This window comes from Danio rerio, chromosome 3 (assembly GCF_049306965.1).
Source record: "Danio rerio strain Tuebingen ecotype United States chromosome 3, GRCz12tu, whole genome shotgun sequence".
Classification (NCBI taxonomy): domain Eukaryota; kingdom Metazoa; phylum Chordata; class Actinopteri; order Cypriniformes; family Danionidae; genus Danio; species Danio rerio.
Window position 1 is genome coordinate 67,566,112 of NC_133178.1, and position 16,932 is coordinate 67,583,043.

Genomic DNA, 16,932 nt, shown 5'->3' on the forward strand with positions numbered 1-16,932 from the left:
AAATCTGAAAGATCATTGCATGATGTCCTCACACAACACATATCTGTTTGTTTGTGCGTCTTTGACCCTCCTGTTGACCCGGGCACTTTCTTAACAGCAGATAAAGATCTTTAGGTCAATTTGTGCCAGCTTTAGAATCACTTTTACAGCTCAGAATCCTCTAAACACTCTTCACTCTTCTGCAGGAGCTGCCATGATGATACTGTAGTGACAGTCCAGTGCTGCCCACTGAGTGAACACTGCTGAAATACTGCACACTGAAGAGGGAACACAAACATTCACTGAGTCTCTGATCAAGATGAGGTTGACTCTTCATGCTAAATAGATTTGAGGATTGAAATGAAATCGATCTGCTTTATTTTAGAGGTTTATAGACAACGAGAGGTTTAGAGTAATGATACTTGCTTTGCTCTCTAATGTTATATACTGTGTATTCTCTGTAAACTTCCGTCCTTTATGCTCGAGCTCTTGTGTAATGTGTGAATGTACTGAATTCAGAGCAGGGGAACCACAGATTCCTGCCAAAACTCGCTCTGTTATCAGCTCATCAGACCGGCTGAATGTGGGAATCGTGGATCATGACAGGTTTATACAGGTAGAGGAAAAACCACAGAAAGAAAACACAGGCCTCAGTTAGCACACATATTCACAGGATTACAGTCTGCAACAATGCAAGCTCAGCCGTGTGTAAATAAGCGTATTGTTCTTTCTCCACAGGACACACAATCATCAGTGCTGTTATATTCCATCACACAAGAAAACATGACAAACTTTACTGCCTTCTGTACACTAGATGTCTGTGCTCTGCAATGATATCAAACTCACATCTGATTTAAATGTTGTCATCTTACTCTATTGGCTTTAATGTTTGTGCACTAAAGTGCTGCTACTGATTTAAAACAGCACGTGAGACAGTACATTAGCATTGCTTGATTGTTTCTGACATTCGTTTTTTTTTTATTCAATGAAAAGTTCATTCCATGTCGATTTCGTACACTACAATAGATCAGTGGTTTAGCATGCTCGTATGTTTAAATACTTTCAGGGAAATTTAATCGACATTACACAAGCCAACTCTACTGTGCCGGATGTTTATATGTTGCAGCACTAGCTAGCACTTTCATCCATGTAATACAAACATAAAATTCACTAAATTAAACATGAAAACAACACAATTAACTTCTTGGTTCTCTGTTTTCTATCAAATAAATGTTTAGTTATCATCATCATCATCATCATCATCATCTCCTTCATTCTATCAACTTATATTAATATAATGTGAAAGGAAAGGAAGGTGAAAAATAATGACAGAAGGAACTTTCCTCCATTTTTTTAGTGCCCTTTTTAGTTCTTCTGGCCCACAGGAGGTCTTCAAATGATTTCGGGTTGCTTGCATGAGCTCCAGTCATGCACACATCATGATTGATGATCTAGTGTTATATGAGGACAGAGAGCCGGTCAGATTATGTTCAGTATTAGGTGACAGAAGTCATATCTATAACTCTGAGACATTCTGTCAGCACACATACTGTATAGCGGAGCAGTCACAGACAGACATGCTCAGAGACCTCAAAACAGCTGGAAAAACAGAAGCCAAATCAAATCAGCATTAAGACACACACTGCACTTTGGCTCCTTTGACTCTCATTCATACGCATGTGAATGTGCTGCACTGGAAACGCTAGCTCCTACAACACGCTCTGCAAAGTTCAAGCTTGGTGAAGACCGACCTGCAAACTACCATCATGTGAAGAACAGAAGCCTGACCTCTCCACACAGACATGCTTTAAACAAAACAGAACGCGTTTTTCAGCCTGGTTTCTGGAGTTATTGATTCTCATCGATCAGGTATTCTGAGGTGTGCTATTCCCAGATAACAACTGCTGAATAACACACACTCTTCCAGGAACTTCAGATCATCTGCCATCAGTGAATAAATGTTCATAACCTTACGCTTGTCTGCCACAATGTGAGCCTTGTTTTAAGTGAACTGGTTTCAGAATGGCACGTGGGAGAGGAAATAATCACAATAATTTCATACTCAACATCTGTTCGTCTTTCTAATAGTAGTCTTCATTTAGAGTTAAGACAGTTTGGCGTTTGTGACATGACATGATGCAGAGAAACAACATGCCAACAGAGGCGTTTATGTTCAGATCATCTGCCGACCTGTGAATGCGCTGTCAGACGCTTCTGTTTCCAGTGATTATTAACACCCACAGCGAGACCTGCTGGCCTGCTCATTATTCATCCTGACAGCCTGCTTATCCGTCACCTTCTCTGAACACGACACACGTCTCTCCGTCCGCTCATAACCTCAACACAACAGCTCTTAACACAGCAGGGCATGTGGGATGAGCTGCCATTCACCAAAACAATCAAATCCATCACGGCTTTAGAGCTGAGGTACAGGACCTGACGGCAGAAGACCAGCAGTGGAGAGACAGGTTCAGTAAAGCAGTAAAACACTACAGCGACACTGCTAACATAAATAAATGATTAGAGAATGAACACACGGGTTAACATGAATAACTGAAAAAATAGAAGAATTACACTTTATAAAAGAAAAGCTTGTGTAATCCAGTTCTGCAAACTCTGAAACATGCGTCAGCCTCTTGCCCTGACTATATCTCACAGCGGTTTGATGTTGCCCGCTGTTTCACTTAACATTTATAAGAGTAAAAGTAGAGACAAAGCTGAGAAATGCCTAACCTTTCTCACACACTCAACACTTTCTCAGACACACCATCAGTGTACCGCACTAGTATGCAAACAAGTATTTAATTGAATTTAACTGGATGCCTATTTTATCTTCAACATTACATGATGATGTTTGTTTTTTGACAGAAGAATAATTCGCTCTGTTATACATTTGTATTTGAGCAAGAAGAATGAGTCCTTCTGAAGAACACCACTGGCACATCACCATCATCATGCTCATCATCACCATGCTCATCATCATCATCACCATGCTCATCATCATCACGCTCATCATCATCATCATGCTCATCATCATCATCATGCTCATCATCATCACCATGCTCATCATCATCATCACCATGCTCATCATCATCACGCTCATCATCATCATCATGCTCATCATCATCATCATGCTCATCATCATCACCATGCTCATCATCACCATGCTCATCATCATCATCACCATGCTCATCATCATCACGCTCATCATCATCACCATGCTCATCATCATCACCATGCTCATCATCATCACGCTCATCATCATCACCATGCTCATCATCATCATCACCATGCTCATCATCATCACCATGCTCATCATCACCATGCTCATCATCACCATGCTCATCATCACCATGCTCATCATCATCATCATGCTCATGTCCCACTTGCCTCTACATGAGGAATGCTCTCTGCTGGATCTGAGGCGGCAGTGTCTCTCTTCAGCTCTTCTTTTCTCAGTTTCTGCATGTCTGGCAGCGTCTGGACTTGAAAATTAGCATTCAGCTAATGTGCTGTTAAACTAAATAGGGTCTTGGGGCACACATCCGAGCTCCAAATCACTACTGTGAAGCACGGCACATCATTTACAGCTTGGGTCAAATGGTCTTAGAAATGTATTTTCTAGATGACGAACTGAACCTCTGAAACACATCCGTCAAGGTTTTCTGCTTTGACACATCCTTTTTCCTTTGATTTGTGAGCACTGCTTGTGATTAGTGTACGATATTCTGAAGATGCCTAATTAAATTTGCCTTACTTTAAGTCACTACTTCCACCTCTTGAGATGCTGGATTTGCGTATATATTGAGATATGCAGCGCTACTCACTGATCTAAATCAGGGACATGTTTAATGTGAGGTACGGATAATTGAAAGGGTTCCTCCTCTACATTTTTATAAATTGTTTTCTCATATGCAGTTATTGCAGCAGGCCGTTTTACATTGTACAATAATCAATAATACAGCATCAACTTTGCATAAGTCATGCATCAGTGATACCCAATTCATACAAATATCCTCGGTGTGTCTCTAACACATGCAGCTCAGCTCGACTTGCAGAAGACGGCAGCTCCTGAAGTGTATACATATCCTTTTCCCAAATCTCCTATCAGAGATAGAAACTGCACAGCAGCACTTTTAAGAAACTAAAGCTGAACTCTTTACACAGCTGAAGAATCTCCTTCCTCTCAGAATAAGGTTCACTTGTTGAGCAAGATGTTCTCTCATAATCACTCTTGTTTACTCAGACTCTCTGATTTGTCTTCTACATCATTTGCTAAATGCCTGTGCAGGCTTGTCTGGTGAGGTGTGCAGTGCTGAAGAGACCCACACTTATGACCTACTTAAAGGCTTTTACAACAAAGCAACAGGGGAATTGAAGGCAGCAGATGCTTAGTGTTGGGGAAAATGAAAGCGGTGTTACAGGTGAAGATGTAGATGTTGCTGTAATGAAAAGATTCTAACACAATTACGAACACAACACAGTGCATCTTGACAATCGTGCCACAAACTGACAGATTTTAGCCAAATACAGATACAAGTTATACATATACTGGCTCTCCTGTACACCCCAAACAAAGCATATTAAAATATGTTTTGCATACATGTCAGAAAATATAATTAATATCAGAAATTACCGTACACAGCATCTCTAAAGATAAGCGTAATAAAATAACCACACACACACACACACACACACACACACACACACACACACACACACACACACACACACACACACACACACACACACACACACACACACACTCAAGCACAACTGCCAGTGTAGTTGATCAGTTCCCCTATAGCGCATGTGTTTGGACTGTGGGGGAAACTGGAGCACCCGGAGGAAACCAATGCCAACACGGGGAAAACATGCAAAGTCCACACAGAAATGCCAACTGACCCAGTCAGGACTCGAACCAGCAACCTTCTTGCTGTGAGGCGATTGTGCTACCCACTGCACCACCGCATTGCCTCTAATTAAAGACCATTAAAATATCTGACTGTATTGTTGGCTTACTTCTGCATGTCATGTCCTAATGTGTCCCAAATCATTTAAAATGGCCACCGTATCCTTTCCATTTTAATAATACAAGGTTGGAACATGCCTTTCTTTACAGCTCATTTTGTTTTATTACGAGATGACCACAGCTGAGTTACAGGTAAGTGGGACATGACACGCACTTACACTACACGCTGAAGTCAGTCAGAGTCAGTCCACTGTTTGCTCGAGGCCATTTAAAACCGCTCTGTTCCTTCACTGAAGAAAAGCCATTACCATCTTTCCCTGTCAAGCGTTCACTCTAGAGTTGGCCAGGAGTTTAAACTTACAGAAAGCCTCTATTTATTTCTCCTCCGGTCTGCCTGACCCACACACACCTGCCCTCATAGAGTTAATAATGCCTAAAAGGCAGGTAAGAGATTCTGGGGAAGCTGTGCCAAGATAAAGAAGCCAATAGTTCTGAGATGAAATGGACCATGACAGCACAAAGAGTGAAGTAAAGGAAAGGAGTAATCAGCTGTCGCTTTCTGCAATGACTGCTGAACATTCTGTGGTTTACAGCCGGAGTCTGCAAACTCATTCATAGCACAGACCAGTGTCCATATTTATATTTTAGTCGGTGGGTGTTGCTGAATTTCAAAGACAGGAGCCACAATGTTTTTAAGCAAAGTAAACAGATGATGATTGTGGTGCATGTATTCCTACTATCCTAGAAAATGTCTATAATTCCAGTATTGGAGCAGTGCTGCTCTTCTGGTGTCTGGTCTGCAATGTGCTTGAATAAATAGAAAATAAGAATTGTTTCTTAAAGGGGAAACCCACAATAAAGGGGAATCTCGTATGGAGAACTGTGTGTTCTTGCAGTCTAGTAAAGCTCTTATCATGGCCTGGTACTGGGATGTGGCCCGGTGGTTGTGGACCTGTAGTGTACAGATTGTGTTCAGGCTTCATTGGTTTTCTCTTCTGAAGTTGGAGTCCATACTGAGCTTCCTCATTCACATGTAAACCATCACTTACAGTAGAACTGCACTTTGGGTTTACTGTTATACCTTTCCATGCATATGCCACAAAATGACTCATTAGCATATCTTCTAGAGTTAAAGTGTGAACACGGTTTCAGGGGTGTCACGCTTCTGGAAAAACATCATGAAAGTCATCTTTGCTATTGCTTTAAGGAATAGGAGACTTTCTTTCTTCAGAAGAATTCTAAAGGATTTTCTTCTGAATCTGTGGTCTTTGTTGATTGGCAGATGATGGCGAGAGTCTTTTGATATCAAAAATGAACACACACAAACAGGTGCAAATCAATAGGCATGGCTCCTGATGACACACTGATGTCTGTGAAGCGAAATGATTGCTCTGTGTAAGAAATTGAACATTATTTACAATACTAGCTTTAATCCACAGCCTGGCCAAACAGGTATCTTTGATGATGAATGCGCGAGGGCTGCGGGAACAAGAGCACGCTCATACAGGAGGTCAGGTGATGCAATCACCAATAACCATCAATAAACTGCATCACCTGACCTTCTGTCCAAGCTCCCGTCCTCACCCAATCCTCCTCACAGCAACAGAACTACAATCAGACTACATTTGCACATGCGCAGAGAACTCCGAGGAGCCTACCCTTATATGAATCACAGATTCAGCTCAGAATCTTCACTAACACTGCACTGAATAAAGAAAGGCCTATACATCTTGGATGACATGTGGGGGAGTAGACTAACAGGAATCTTTTCTTTTTTTGGGGTAAACTTTACCTTTTCAGCCATCTAGCAGTAGTCAGTGAGTCTCTGTAAATCCAGAAGCACATTATGTGAATAAATTATTAGTCTGCGAGTATAATATTGTGTGCTCCATGTCCCAGTGCGCTCTCGCGGGGCTCATGGCTCATGCTGAGGAAAGTCTTATATCTCTTATTGATGGTAAGTGGGACAGCAGCGCCGGCGTGATGGCTTTTACAGATGGACAGCCAGACCAGATCTGGGAACTCCATCAGGGGTCCATCGCCAGCTCTCTGAGAAAAAACAAGATGATCTAAAGTCTCATAGGAGTGCGAGATCTAAGAGCGGTGTGAGCAAGTGCAGACTAAATGACAGACTTTAAACAACATCTCTTTACCTTGCAGCTTTGTTCAAGGTGTTGGAGGAAGATGGACTATTGCACCATGACCCCACACAAATACTTAAGGCACTTTTACAACAAAGAAAGAAGAGGAATGGGTTGAAGTAGCTGCTTTTTGTTGAAAAAAATGAAAGCATTGAGATATTTATGTAATATATATATAGTTTGCCTGAACTTTCTTTTCAGCTTCAGGCTAATATGTTGAGTTCTGAAGGTTGTAGATTAAATTCTCTGCTGCTTTCTGATAATCAGTTGTGTAATTTATTAAATCCCCAATTGGATAAATTTTTCAAAATAAATGTGACTTCCCCTTCCACACTCAGACTGAGAAAACAGACTATAAATAATGTTGACCTCCATTCTCAACTCTGATCTTATCAAGACAAGAGAGGGTTATTTCCTTAACACTTCCTGCGTGTGCTTGCAAGAGAGATAAAGTTGTCTGTGATTGTTTCTGTTGTGCTCCTGCAGTGTGTATCCTCATGTCTCTGATCCGTCATACAGTGTGAACACAGCAAACACTGAACGAGGTAATCACGCAGTGTAAAAGCAAATAAGACAATCTGATGACTTTGACAGTCATGTAATGGAATTCTTGCATAAATTAGTTTCTAAACATCAGAATAAAATAAAAACAGATGTCTATGGCCTGCCCGAGCTATTTCACACAAGCTGTATTTGTGTGAACAGAAACATGTCATGGAATTGTCCACAACGAAATGAAAAAAGTTTAATTTGCAGGGTGATGAGCTCTGTCCTTCGGGGGGAGCTTGCAGAAAAGCTGATGCTCATCCACATTCACAGTCTGTTCAACACCTACCTCGTGCAGTGTTCAGGGTTTTCTCACCAGGGGACACCCAGGACACACTGGAGGAACTATACCCCTCGCCTCCGGATCCCCCTGAAGGAGCGTCTGGCAGAGGGGAGTCTGGGTTTCTGCTGCCCCGTGACCTGGCCCTGGATAAGCAGAAGATGATGGATGAATGGAAGCTTGACTTCACTCTACTTGACTTTAAACATCTGCAGATCGCTGTGCTGTTCAGACTACATGATTTGAAAGTGTTTTTATGTCTCTGTGATGTTCACACTATGCAACACCATGTAAATGATAAAGCGAAAGGGCACCACACACTGCACATGTGACAATGACTGCAATCCACTAAACCTTAAGAAATGGACTCGCAAACTTCCCTTCCCTTGTTCAATTGAATGAATCTCCATCGACATTTCAAAGTGCCATTTAAAGCATTTCATCAGGGGATAGAGGGACGCTTACATGGACATTCATGGGTGGTTAAACCATTCAGATGTTCTGCCCACAGTGAACACTAGTGTGACGCAAGCAATATGAGGTTGAGTCAGCCGACTGCTCTGGGATATAACTTGTAGCATTTGAGTAGATAAAGAGTTTTTTTTAAATGTGTGCAGCTCTTGAATAAGTTGCTATTCTGTGATGATTTTGACACAAACTAAAATAATCTCTTTAAGTCACCGTGGAACTGCCGTGTGACTCAGACAAACAGCCATCATCAATGACTATTAACTACATTTGGCAGCTGCTGTTTCTTATTTATAGGATTACTTCAATTGACTGGTGTCTTTAATCAAACATTTAAGAAAGTTCCAAGTTGAAATTAATTTAAAGCAAATGAAAAGAAAAAATTCAGGACCAAGCACAGCCATTTCCTCAGTTGTTTTAAATGTTTGATTGTTAAAGTCATATTGTTGAACCAAAAATAAGTGGTCTGTCATTATTTACTCACTCTTTATTTGTTTTAAACTTTTATGCATTTCTTTAATCTGTTGAACACTAAGGAAGATATTTTGAAGAAAGCAAAACACCTGTAACCATTGACCTCTATAGTATTTGTTTTTTCTACTAAGGAAATCAATGATTACATGTTGTCACCTTTCTTCAAAATATTTTTGGAGTTCGGCAGCAGAAAGAAACTCATAAGCAGTGTTTGGAAAAACTACAGGGTCACAAAATAAATAATTCTTATGTCTTCCAAGTGTCCAGTGCCCTCTAGTGGAGAGTCTGAAATATGCCCTGTGTGTTGAAGATAAACAGAAGCTCAAACTAACCATATTGTGGAGCTCCTCATTAAAAGCGAAGTCAGGAATGAGTGTAGCCAGTCTGGACTAGGCTCCAGCACTCCAGTCTGAAGCTTTAAGGTTTCTCAGATGTGTTTTGTGTTTAACAGCTGTCTGACACAGACTGTGATGCCAGATTATTGCTCATGGCATTTAGATTGTGATCATGTGTGAGATCATCAGCGGTGTTCACACTATAATCTACATGTCAAAATAACACACTGCCAATACTTTTGAACCCCACAAAGTTTCACTAATCATGTTTTCAGGAGAGTCCATGTCTTAATTGAGGGAAACAAGCTCCCTCGTAGTCTACATCCTGATCATCAGTGTTAGGGAAAACGCAACACAAATAACGTGAGTTACATAACATTAACTGTGCGCTGTCTCTAATGTGTGTGTTTGAGTTTGGGCTGAGAATAGCACACAGATAATGTTCTCTAACTCTCTGGAACTGACCCTTTCAGGCTTTGATCCTAATTGTGGCGTTTTGGAGACTGTCGCTTTAAATGCAAATGAGATTGAGCTCTTTTTTTAAAAGAGGACGGAGCTACAGACGGCTGTGCGGCAGATGTAAACAGCAGTGTGTGTGTTGTCAGTGCTGGTCAGGTGTGTGTGTGCTTCAGTGTGAGTGTGTGTTGATGCTTCTGTCAGTCTATGTGGCTCCTGTCTCTGTTCATCTAGAACTCCACATCTATAATCCTCTTAGTCTATGCTGACATTATCTGCAGCAGCTCAAACACTCTAATGGCGAATGAACAGACGGCTGCTTCTCACTTAGGCCTGCTGGACATGCTAATGAGATGGAGAGATGGGCACTAGTAGGCGGGGCTTTCTCACAGCGGAAGAATGTCAATCAAAATCTTTTATTTAGCAGGTCTGATTATAACAAATACAATCCAGTCATGTTTAGCATAATATGAGGCCTTTAAAATGAGATCAGGCCAGGGCTGCGTCTCTTCAGTCAAGAGACTATTTGTTTGCTTTGGATTTTCTGAGAGTCTCTGTCTTTTTGGGCTTTTGGATATAATCAGATACAGCGCGGGTTTCCAGAAACTCAATATCGGTCACCTTTCGCAGTGTCAGTGGATGAAGATATCCATGTGTTGAATATGTCCATGTCCATCAGGCAGGTTTCAAACACACATGCCGTTCTTTCCCTGACACTGTAATAACAGCCACCGTGTGTCAGTGATGCTGTGCAAAAACACATGATCTGGATGATTAATGAATGATGAGCGGTCCCCAGACGTCTGCAGAGATGTGCTTCTCAGCCAGAAGCCGAGCTGACATTATTCCCCGAGTAAACACTGTTCGCTCAGAGCCTGTCACAATCTGACACGGCTGCCATTAACCTGCAGATACACCACTCATGCTAACTAGTGTACTTTCCCATTATCAACATGCCCATGGGTGCTTTAATATGATTTGCCATGCAGTACATACAGACTTCTAGTATTAAAAGGACACGTCCTGAACAACCAAACCGGACAGGGAAGGTGAAAGTGAAGTTAGAGTTTCTGTTAGGATTTATAAATCACGGGCCTACAGCAGCAAAGATTAATTGTTGATCTCATCAATGTCTCTAGACCACCATCTCCAGATAACTTTCATTATGGTTCAAGCAAAAAAAAAAAAAAAAAAAAAAAAAAAAAACCCTGTCATGATTGACCATCAAAGCTCAAAGCAAAAAGTACATTTTATTGGGTTAAGGTAGGGGGTTTTGACCCAAAAATCTTGTGATCTGCTGAAATGGACAATACTACTGTAAAGCTGCTTCAGTAATGTGTTCGGGTCAGGGTTATTATATTCATCGTTATAAAAAGCTCCAATAAGAATAAAAACTGTACCTTTGACATTAGGGTGTTTTTACACAATAAAGCAGCAGACAGATGCTCACCTGTGTCTCGGCTCTGTGTTTTGGTGCTGTGCTGTTGTCTTTAGTGCTGTAGATATCTACATTTACCAAGAAGATATATTAGGAATTACAAATACCCCTGAAGAATGCTGAAATGTCTGTGTATCACCTGACCACTGTGTGTTTAAATGGGAATGTCTTCCTGATCACAGAATTGTCTTGTTTCAGCTTCTGCCTCCTCCATTTCTCTTTTAGGATACGGTGCTCCAATTCAATCAAAATACCAATTATGTAAAATGCTAGAAATTCTGTTTAAAATTAAACCTTATTATCCTTCAAAGATCATTAGTTACTTTTGAATTGCGTCTCACAGAGGTCATTCCACACCCTCACAGTTCAACATCTCAACAAAAACAATACTCAAGCAATCCCTTAGAACAAAAACAGCGAATACAAGATGTCAATGAAACCAATTAGTCCAGTGTGTGTGTGTGTGTGTGTGTGTGTGTGTGTGTGTGTGTGTGTACAATATAAAACAATGTCCAAGTCCAAAGATCCAAACTAAAACTGAGATGTAAGAAACATGAAAGAAAAAGTCTCACCCGCTGTTTCTTCTCTGAGATGTTTGGATTGCAGTCGAAATAACAAAACAAAACAAAAAAGGGTAATCCGCCCAAGTTCTCTGTCAGAGACTGTTCACTGGTCACAGAGAACACAAAACACAAAATCCTCCAGGTAATGTGTAATAGAAGCTATTAGCAGATCAAACTTTAAGCAGAGCAAGCTTTCTTCAACACCTGCTGAGTACCAAACACCTTTCTTTTTTAAAATGGCCGCCAGATTCACCTGCTATACCCAGGAAGCTGTCATAATAAAAGTCCTTTCACCACACATTCAAATCAACCAGCAAACTTATACACAAACCACAACATAAGTGATAATATTGGACATTATCAAATATAAATGTACACATGCGTAAAATGTGGCCAAATAATTTATGGTGTGTGTGTGTGGCATTGTGGCAATCTTGGGAAATTTCCTTGAGAACAGCAGATACAAGCCAACTCAGCTCTCCTGAAGATGCAGCACGACACTATTTAACCCTCTGGGGTCTGAGGGGCTTTTGGAGGCCTGGAGAAAATATGACATACTGTGATATTTGAGCTGTTCTGAATTTCCTCTTAACATATTATCAGCAAAAGTCATTTTACTTTTTACATTCGCATAACAGCGTTTTCAGCACAAACTGTGCCATTAAAATAAGTTTGGGGTTTGCATTTTTGAGAAAAGTATGTGTTTTTTCAAAAACTAAAGATACTAAATGTGTACTCTAAATACTGGCTGAGATTTTAAAACTAAACTCTGGTGGTCATGAAAATCCCCCTGATCACTCGTTCACAGAAAGCAACATGGTGACTGAACTTCTGCAAGACACTTTCTTGTTAGAGAGGCCGTATGCCAGGGGGTGTCCACGATCATGAATACTGAAGTGATTCAGACCCTCAGAGAAAGTTGAGAAAATACTAAAGGTGAATGGCATGAATAGTCCGCTCATCCACTACTGAGTAGTTTACTTGCTAACAGAATGGTGCACATAAGCAAGTGAAAGTGCTGGATACACTTCCACAAACAGACCTTCTTCCTGGAGATCGAACTCTTCCTCTGAAAAAAGACAATTCCTCATTGCTGTCACGAAGCATCTGAAGAGCTTGTTTGCCATGTAAGATGCCAAGCCTTGAAGATCTTATAGGGTTGGCATAATCTCTTCATAGGTCTTACATCTGATCGAGTAGTACTCCGTGATCTAGAGTCCTCAGCATGATCATCCGCAGGTGGAAATAGATAACAAAGACAATATTTAGCGTAATGTGAAAGATTGTGTTTGAAGTGTTGAATTTTACTGTGTCCACATGTGAACCTTTGTGTATCTGCTTTACAGAACAGATCTTAGTTCTGAACGTAGATAACAACTTTTGTGTGGGAAGTGGCGTAAGCATGTTTCCACTGCCGCTTTGTGCATACACCACACTTATAAATCAGACCCCAGATCTGGATTCTTCATGCCAGACATTTTGAGCAAGGTTACAACATGTGTACTGACATCTTCTGACCACAACATCGTTCAGAATGGCAAGGGTCAAAGTTTGCCACCAGGCCCCGTTTAATCTGTGTGTGTTTTGCCGTCTGAGAGCAGGGGTGTGAGAGAGAGGCAGGATCAGAGGGCAGACTCATGCACTGATGTGAGTTTTCAAGCCACTGGAGAGATTTTCCATTCCCATGATGTCTGAGGAGATGCTGGAGTTCCAGCACACAGACACCCTCAACAGTGAACACTGCAAAGTGCCCTGTTCAAATCCTTAATCCTACTCTAACTGAGTCTGTTCACTCAATCTATTGTTTCATCTGTGCACTTTAGATTTTTGCTGGTGTTTGTGGTTTTTGGCCTTTAAATTACATAAGCAACACAATTAATAATTACCACACTGCAGAAAAAATTATCTTACTTAGAGTCATTGTCTTATTTCAGTCCAAATATCTAAAAAAATGACCTAGAAACATTTTCTACACAAGAAAAATATTGTCTTGTTTTTAGAAATAATGAGTCAAGTAAGTCTTTTCTCAAAACAAGCAAAATAATCTGTCAATGGGATGAGCAAATAATCTTGTTTTTGCCTTGAAATAAGAAATTAATTAAAAAGAAGGCGATATCAAAGCAACAATGAAAAGCTGAATGACCTTTTTAGTCTGTTTATCGCCCATAAATAAGAGAAAATAAGTGTATTTCACCCCACTCCCATACTTTACCTTTATACTTGACTAGGATCACTTTAGGTGGTTTACACAATGCAGATGTGAAATAAATGAGCGAATTACTGAAACCAGATAAAAGGCTACTCATCAAGAAAGTCAGAGGGGGGATTTCCAGGTTCTCCTCCATGACAGCTTTATTTTCCTGGGAACTGCTGGACGTGTAGTAATAGGTGAGCTTCCCTTCCTCCAGGACATCTACACCAGGCGGTGCATGAGGAAAGCCAAGAGAATCATCAGCGACTCCAGCCACCCAAGCCATAGACTTTTCTCTCTGCTCCTCTCAGGCAGACGGTTCCGCAGCATCCGGTCATGCACCAGCCGACTGAAGGAAAGCTTCTTCCCTCAGACTATCAGGCTGATGAACACTTAAACCACCCCACACACACAGACACTTCCATACCCCTCACTGCACACCATCAGTATGTAGCATGCACTGCACTTTAACCAAACCATACTTGAAACAATACTGCCTACAGCTATGTGGACACCTATTCATTGCACATATCGCTGTCAACTTTACATTGTCCTGTTTTTTTGGGAGTATGCTGTTGTATTTTGCACTGTGCGTTTTGCACTGTCTGTGTTTTGCACTGTCTGGAGCCAGCACCTAAGCTTTTCACTCATCATAGCACACGCACGTGCTGCTGATGATGTGGCAATAAAGGTGATTTGATTTGATTTGGGTTTAGAGTAGGAGGAAGCTGTCAGGACATTTCCAGCAAGACTAGTGAGAGCTTGCTTACCTGGCTCAGGTGTGTCTTGTAGGGATTTGAGCTATGCAGGAGCATGCAATTAGACTTCAGTTAGTAAACCCGTGCATAGCTCCTGTAGTCAAACGTGCCTCTTAGAAAGCTTAAAATATTGGGACATCAGATGCAGCAATGGAAAACTAACCAGTATTTTTGCTTCAACTCAGAAAACCAACTGGAAAACAACCAATTGAAAGAAAAGCTCAACAATTAAGGCTTCTGTCAGTGTGTTCATATTATTTTATAGTGTTTTTATTGTTAGTTCATTTGCTACAAAGGACCTTTTTTTGTTCATTAGTGCTCAGTATACTAAACACCAGGCCAGAGAAACCACAGCTAATGAATCCATTGCGGTACCCTGGAGGCTGACCAGGCTTTTCATGCACCCTTGAGATTAATTTCTGACAGGAAAAGCCTGCTGGAGGTCTTTGCAGCGTTTACAGGGGTCATGTATATTCTCTGCAGAACACATCCACTGTTTCTGTGGCTCGATCGCTCTCACTGAAATCCTGTCAACACACACGTTACAGCAGGTGCCGCTTCGACTAATGTAAATTAGTCTTGCTTTATTTTTAAATGCATTAAGATTACACTAAGTAAAGGGCTGTCACATTTTAATAAAGAGTTGGAAAAAGATTGAAAACATCACATTAGTTTTATTGTAATATAGCTTATACACCAATGTTTAATCAGAATAATGATGATTGAAGGGTGAAAATAAAGTCATTTCCACAGTAATGTATTTTCAGTCAAAATAAAACATAAAAATATGATCCAAAATGTTTAATGTTTTCAGAATGAGTAAACTGAGCATGAAATGAAACAAAAGGAAACAGGAAGACAAGACTAAACTACAACATAAATATTATTTAAATAAATATTAATTATTTAATCAGATACTTTTGCTCCTAAACTCAATGCATGCACAGACTAATTCTGTTTCCTGTAACTAAAGAAATTTGTTAATAAGCATAAACGTGTGCGCCTTGCGTCATGTCTTGAGAACAATATTCCTGTTGAGCCCGCGGCACAGCACATTCATCATTTTAACTAAGCAAACTACAGGCCATTGTGGTGGCTGCTTGATTTACTTACAATTACCGAGCACTGACTGACACAGTTATAAGGGGGATACTAGGTGTTCTGAATAGAAGTGTCGACCTGGAGAGGTCCTGGTTCAGTGGAGCTGATGAAAAACAAGTAAACAGCAAACTCAACCCAGACCCACTGCCTTTAAAACAGAGTTACAGCAGCACTATCAACACTGACAGCTTAATTCATTAAGGGTGCTTGAGAAATATGAGCTTTACAATAGGGATGGCTGACGTGAAACTGATGTTTCGACACAGTGTCGAGATCCCGAAGCGCAAGTGTTTCGAATCACTGCACCGAAGCATGATCCGAAGCACCCAAGTCACGTGACTAAAGTGTTTCGAAACACCTAGTCACGTGACTAAAGCGATTCAAAGCATCGATCAGCTTAGAAACGTTTCGAGACCTGGCGAATCCTAATTTGACTGCCAAGGTCTCCAAATTATCTCTGTCTCATATGGCTTAGAGGATTGTGGGTTTGCTAATTGATTCTATGCTTAGCATGATGTTTTGGGTTCGAATCCCGACTTGTACAAATACTCTGAAATCATGGTTTTATGTATTTTAATCATGTTTCTGTTTTGTGTAGCCTAAATAGGATACAGCTACAGTTACGCCATCAATTTAGCATCATTTTTGTAAAACTGTGAAACAATAATAAATATTTTTACAGTATGGTTGGGTTTAGGGTTTGGGTAGACATTAATAAAATACAATAAATGGGAAATTTAATGAATAATATAAATAATTCTTGATAACTTCAGGCCACCGTTTTTGATCTAGCAACAACCCTGTTTTAAGACAAAAACAAGACATATTTATTCACAAATTGTTTATTCGGATATCAGACCAATGTTGAAACAAAACGATACAAGAGCAAAGCATTACCAACTGGTATTAAAGCATTTCAAAACAACTGCAACAGACTGGCTTCGAAACCTACTACTCCTGCATGAAAGTCTGACACCTTAACCACTGTACTATGTTAATTGAAGGATTTCACTTACAAAGTGGGGTTTAATGCCTCAATTTGTTCAATCGTTCTTTGCTGAAGCTGTTTCAGTGCAATATATAAAAAAATGACCACTAGATGTCACTGTGGAGTGAGGTTTCGAAACGTTTCGAAGCTTCGACACATTTGCTTCGACTGTTTCAGTGTTTCACAAAGCCTCGCTTTGCCCACCACTACTTTACAAGCGGGTATGTGTGTGTGTGTTATTG

General features: G+C 40.5%; 1 long non-coding RNA gene across 1 annotated transcript; it reads right to left on the reverse strand.

Annotated features, from left to right (window-relative positions):
• Positions 1 to 336: 336 nt before the first annotated feature.
• On the reverse strand, positions 337 to 11,885 carry LOC141381339 (uncharacterized). Its single transcript, XR_012401336.1, has 5 exons — positions 11,662 to 11,885; positions 7,928 to 8,064; positions 7,105 to 7,176; positions 6,744 to 7,000; positions 337 to 2,415 (listed from the first exon to the last, which is right to left on the reverse strand). It is a non-coding gene; the product is annotated as an uncharacterized lncRNA (long non-coding RNA).
• Positions 11,886 to 16,932: the final 5,047 nt, after the last annotated feature.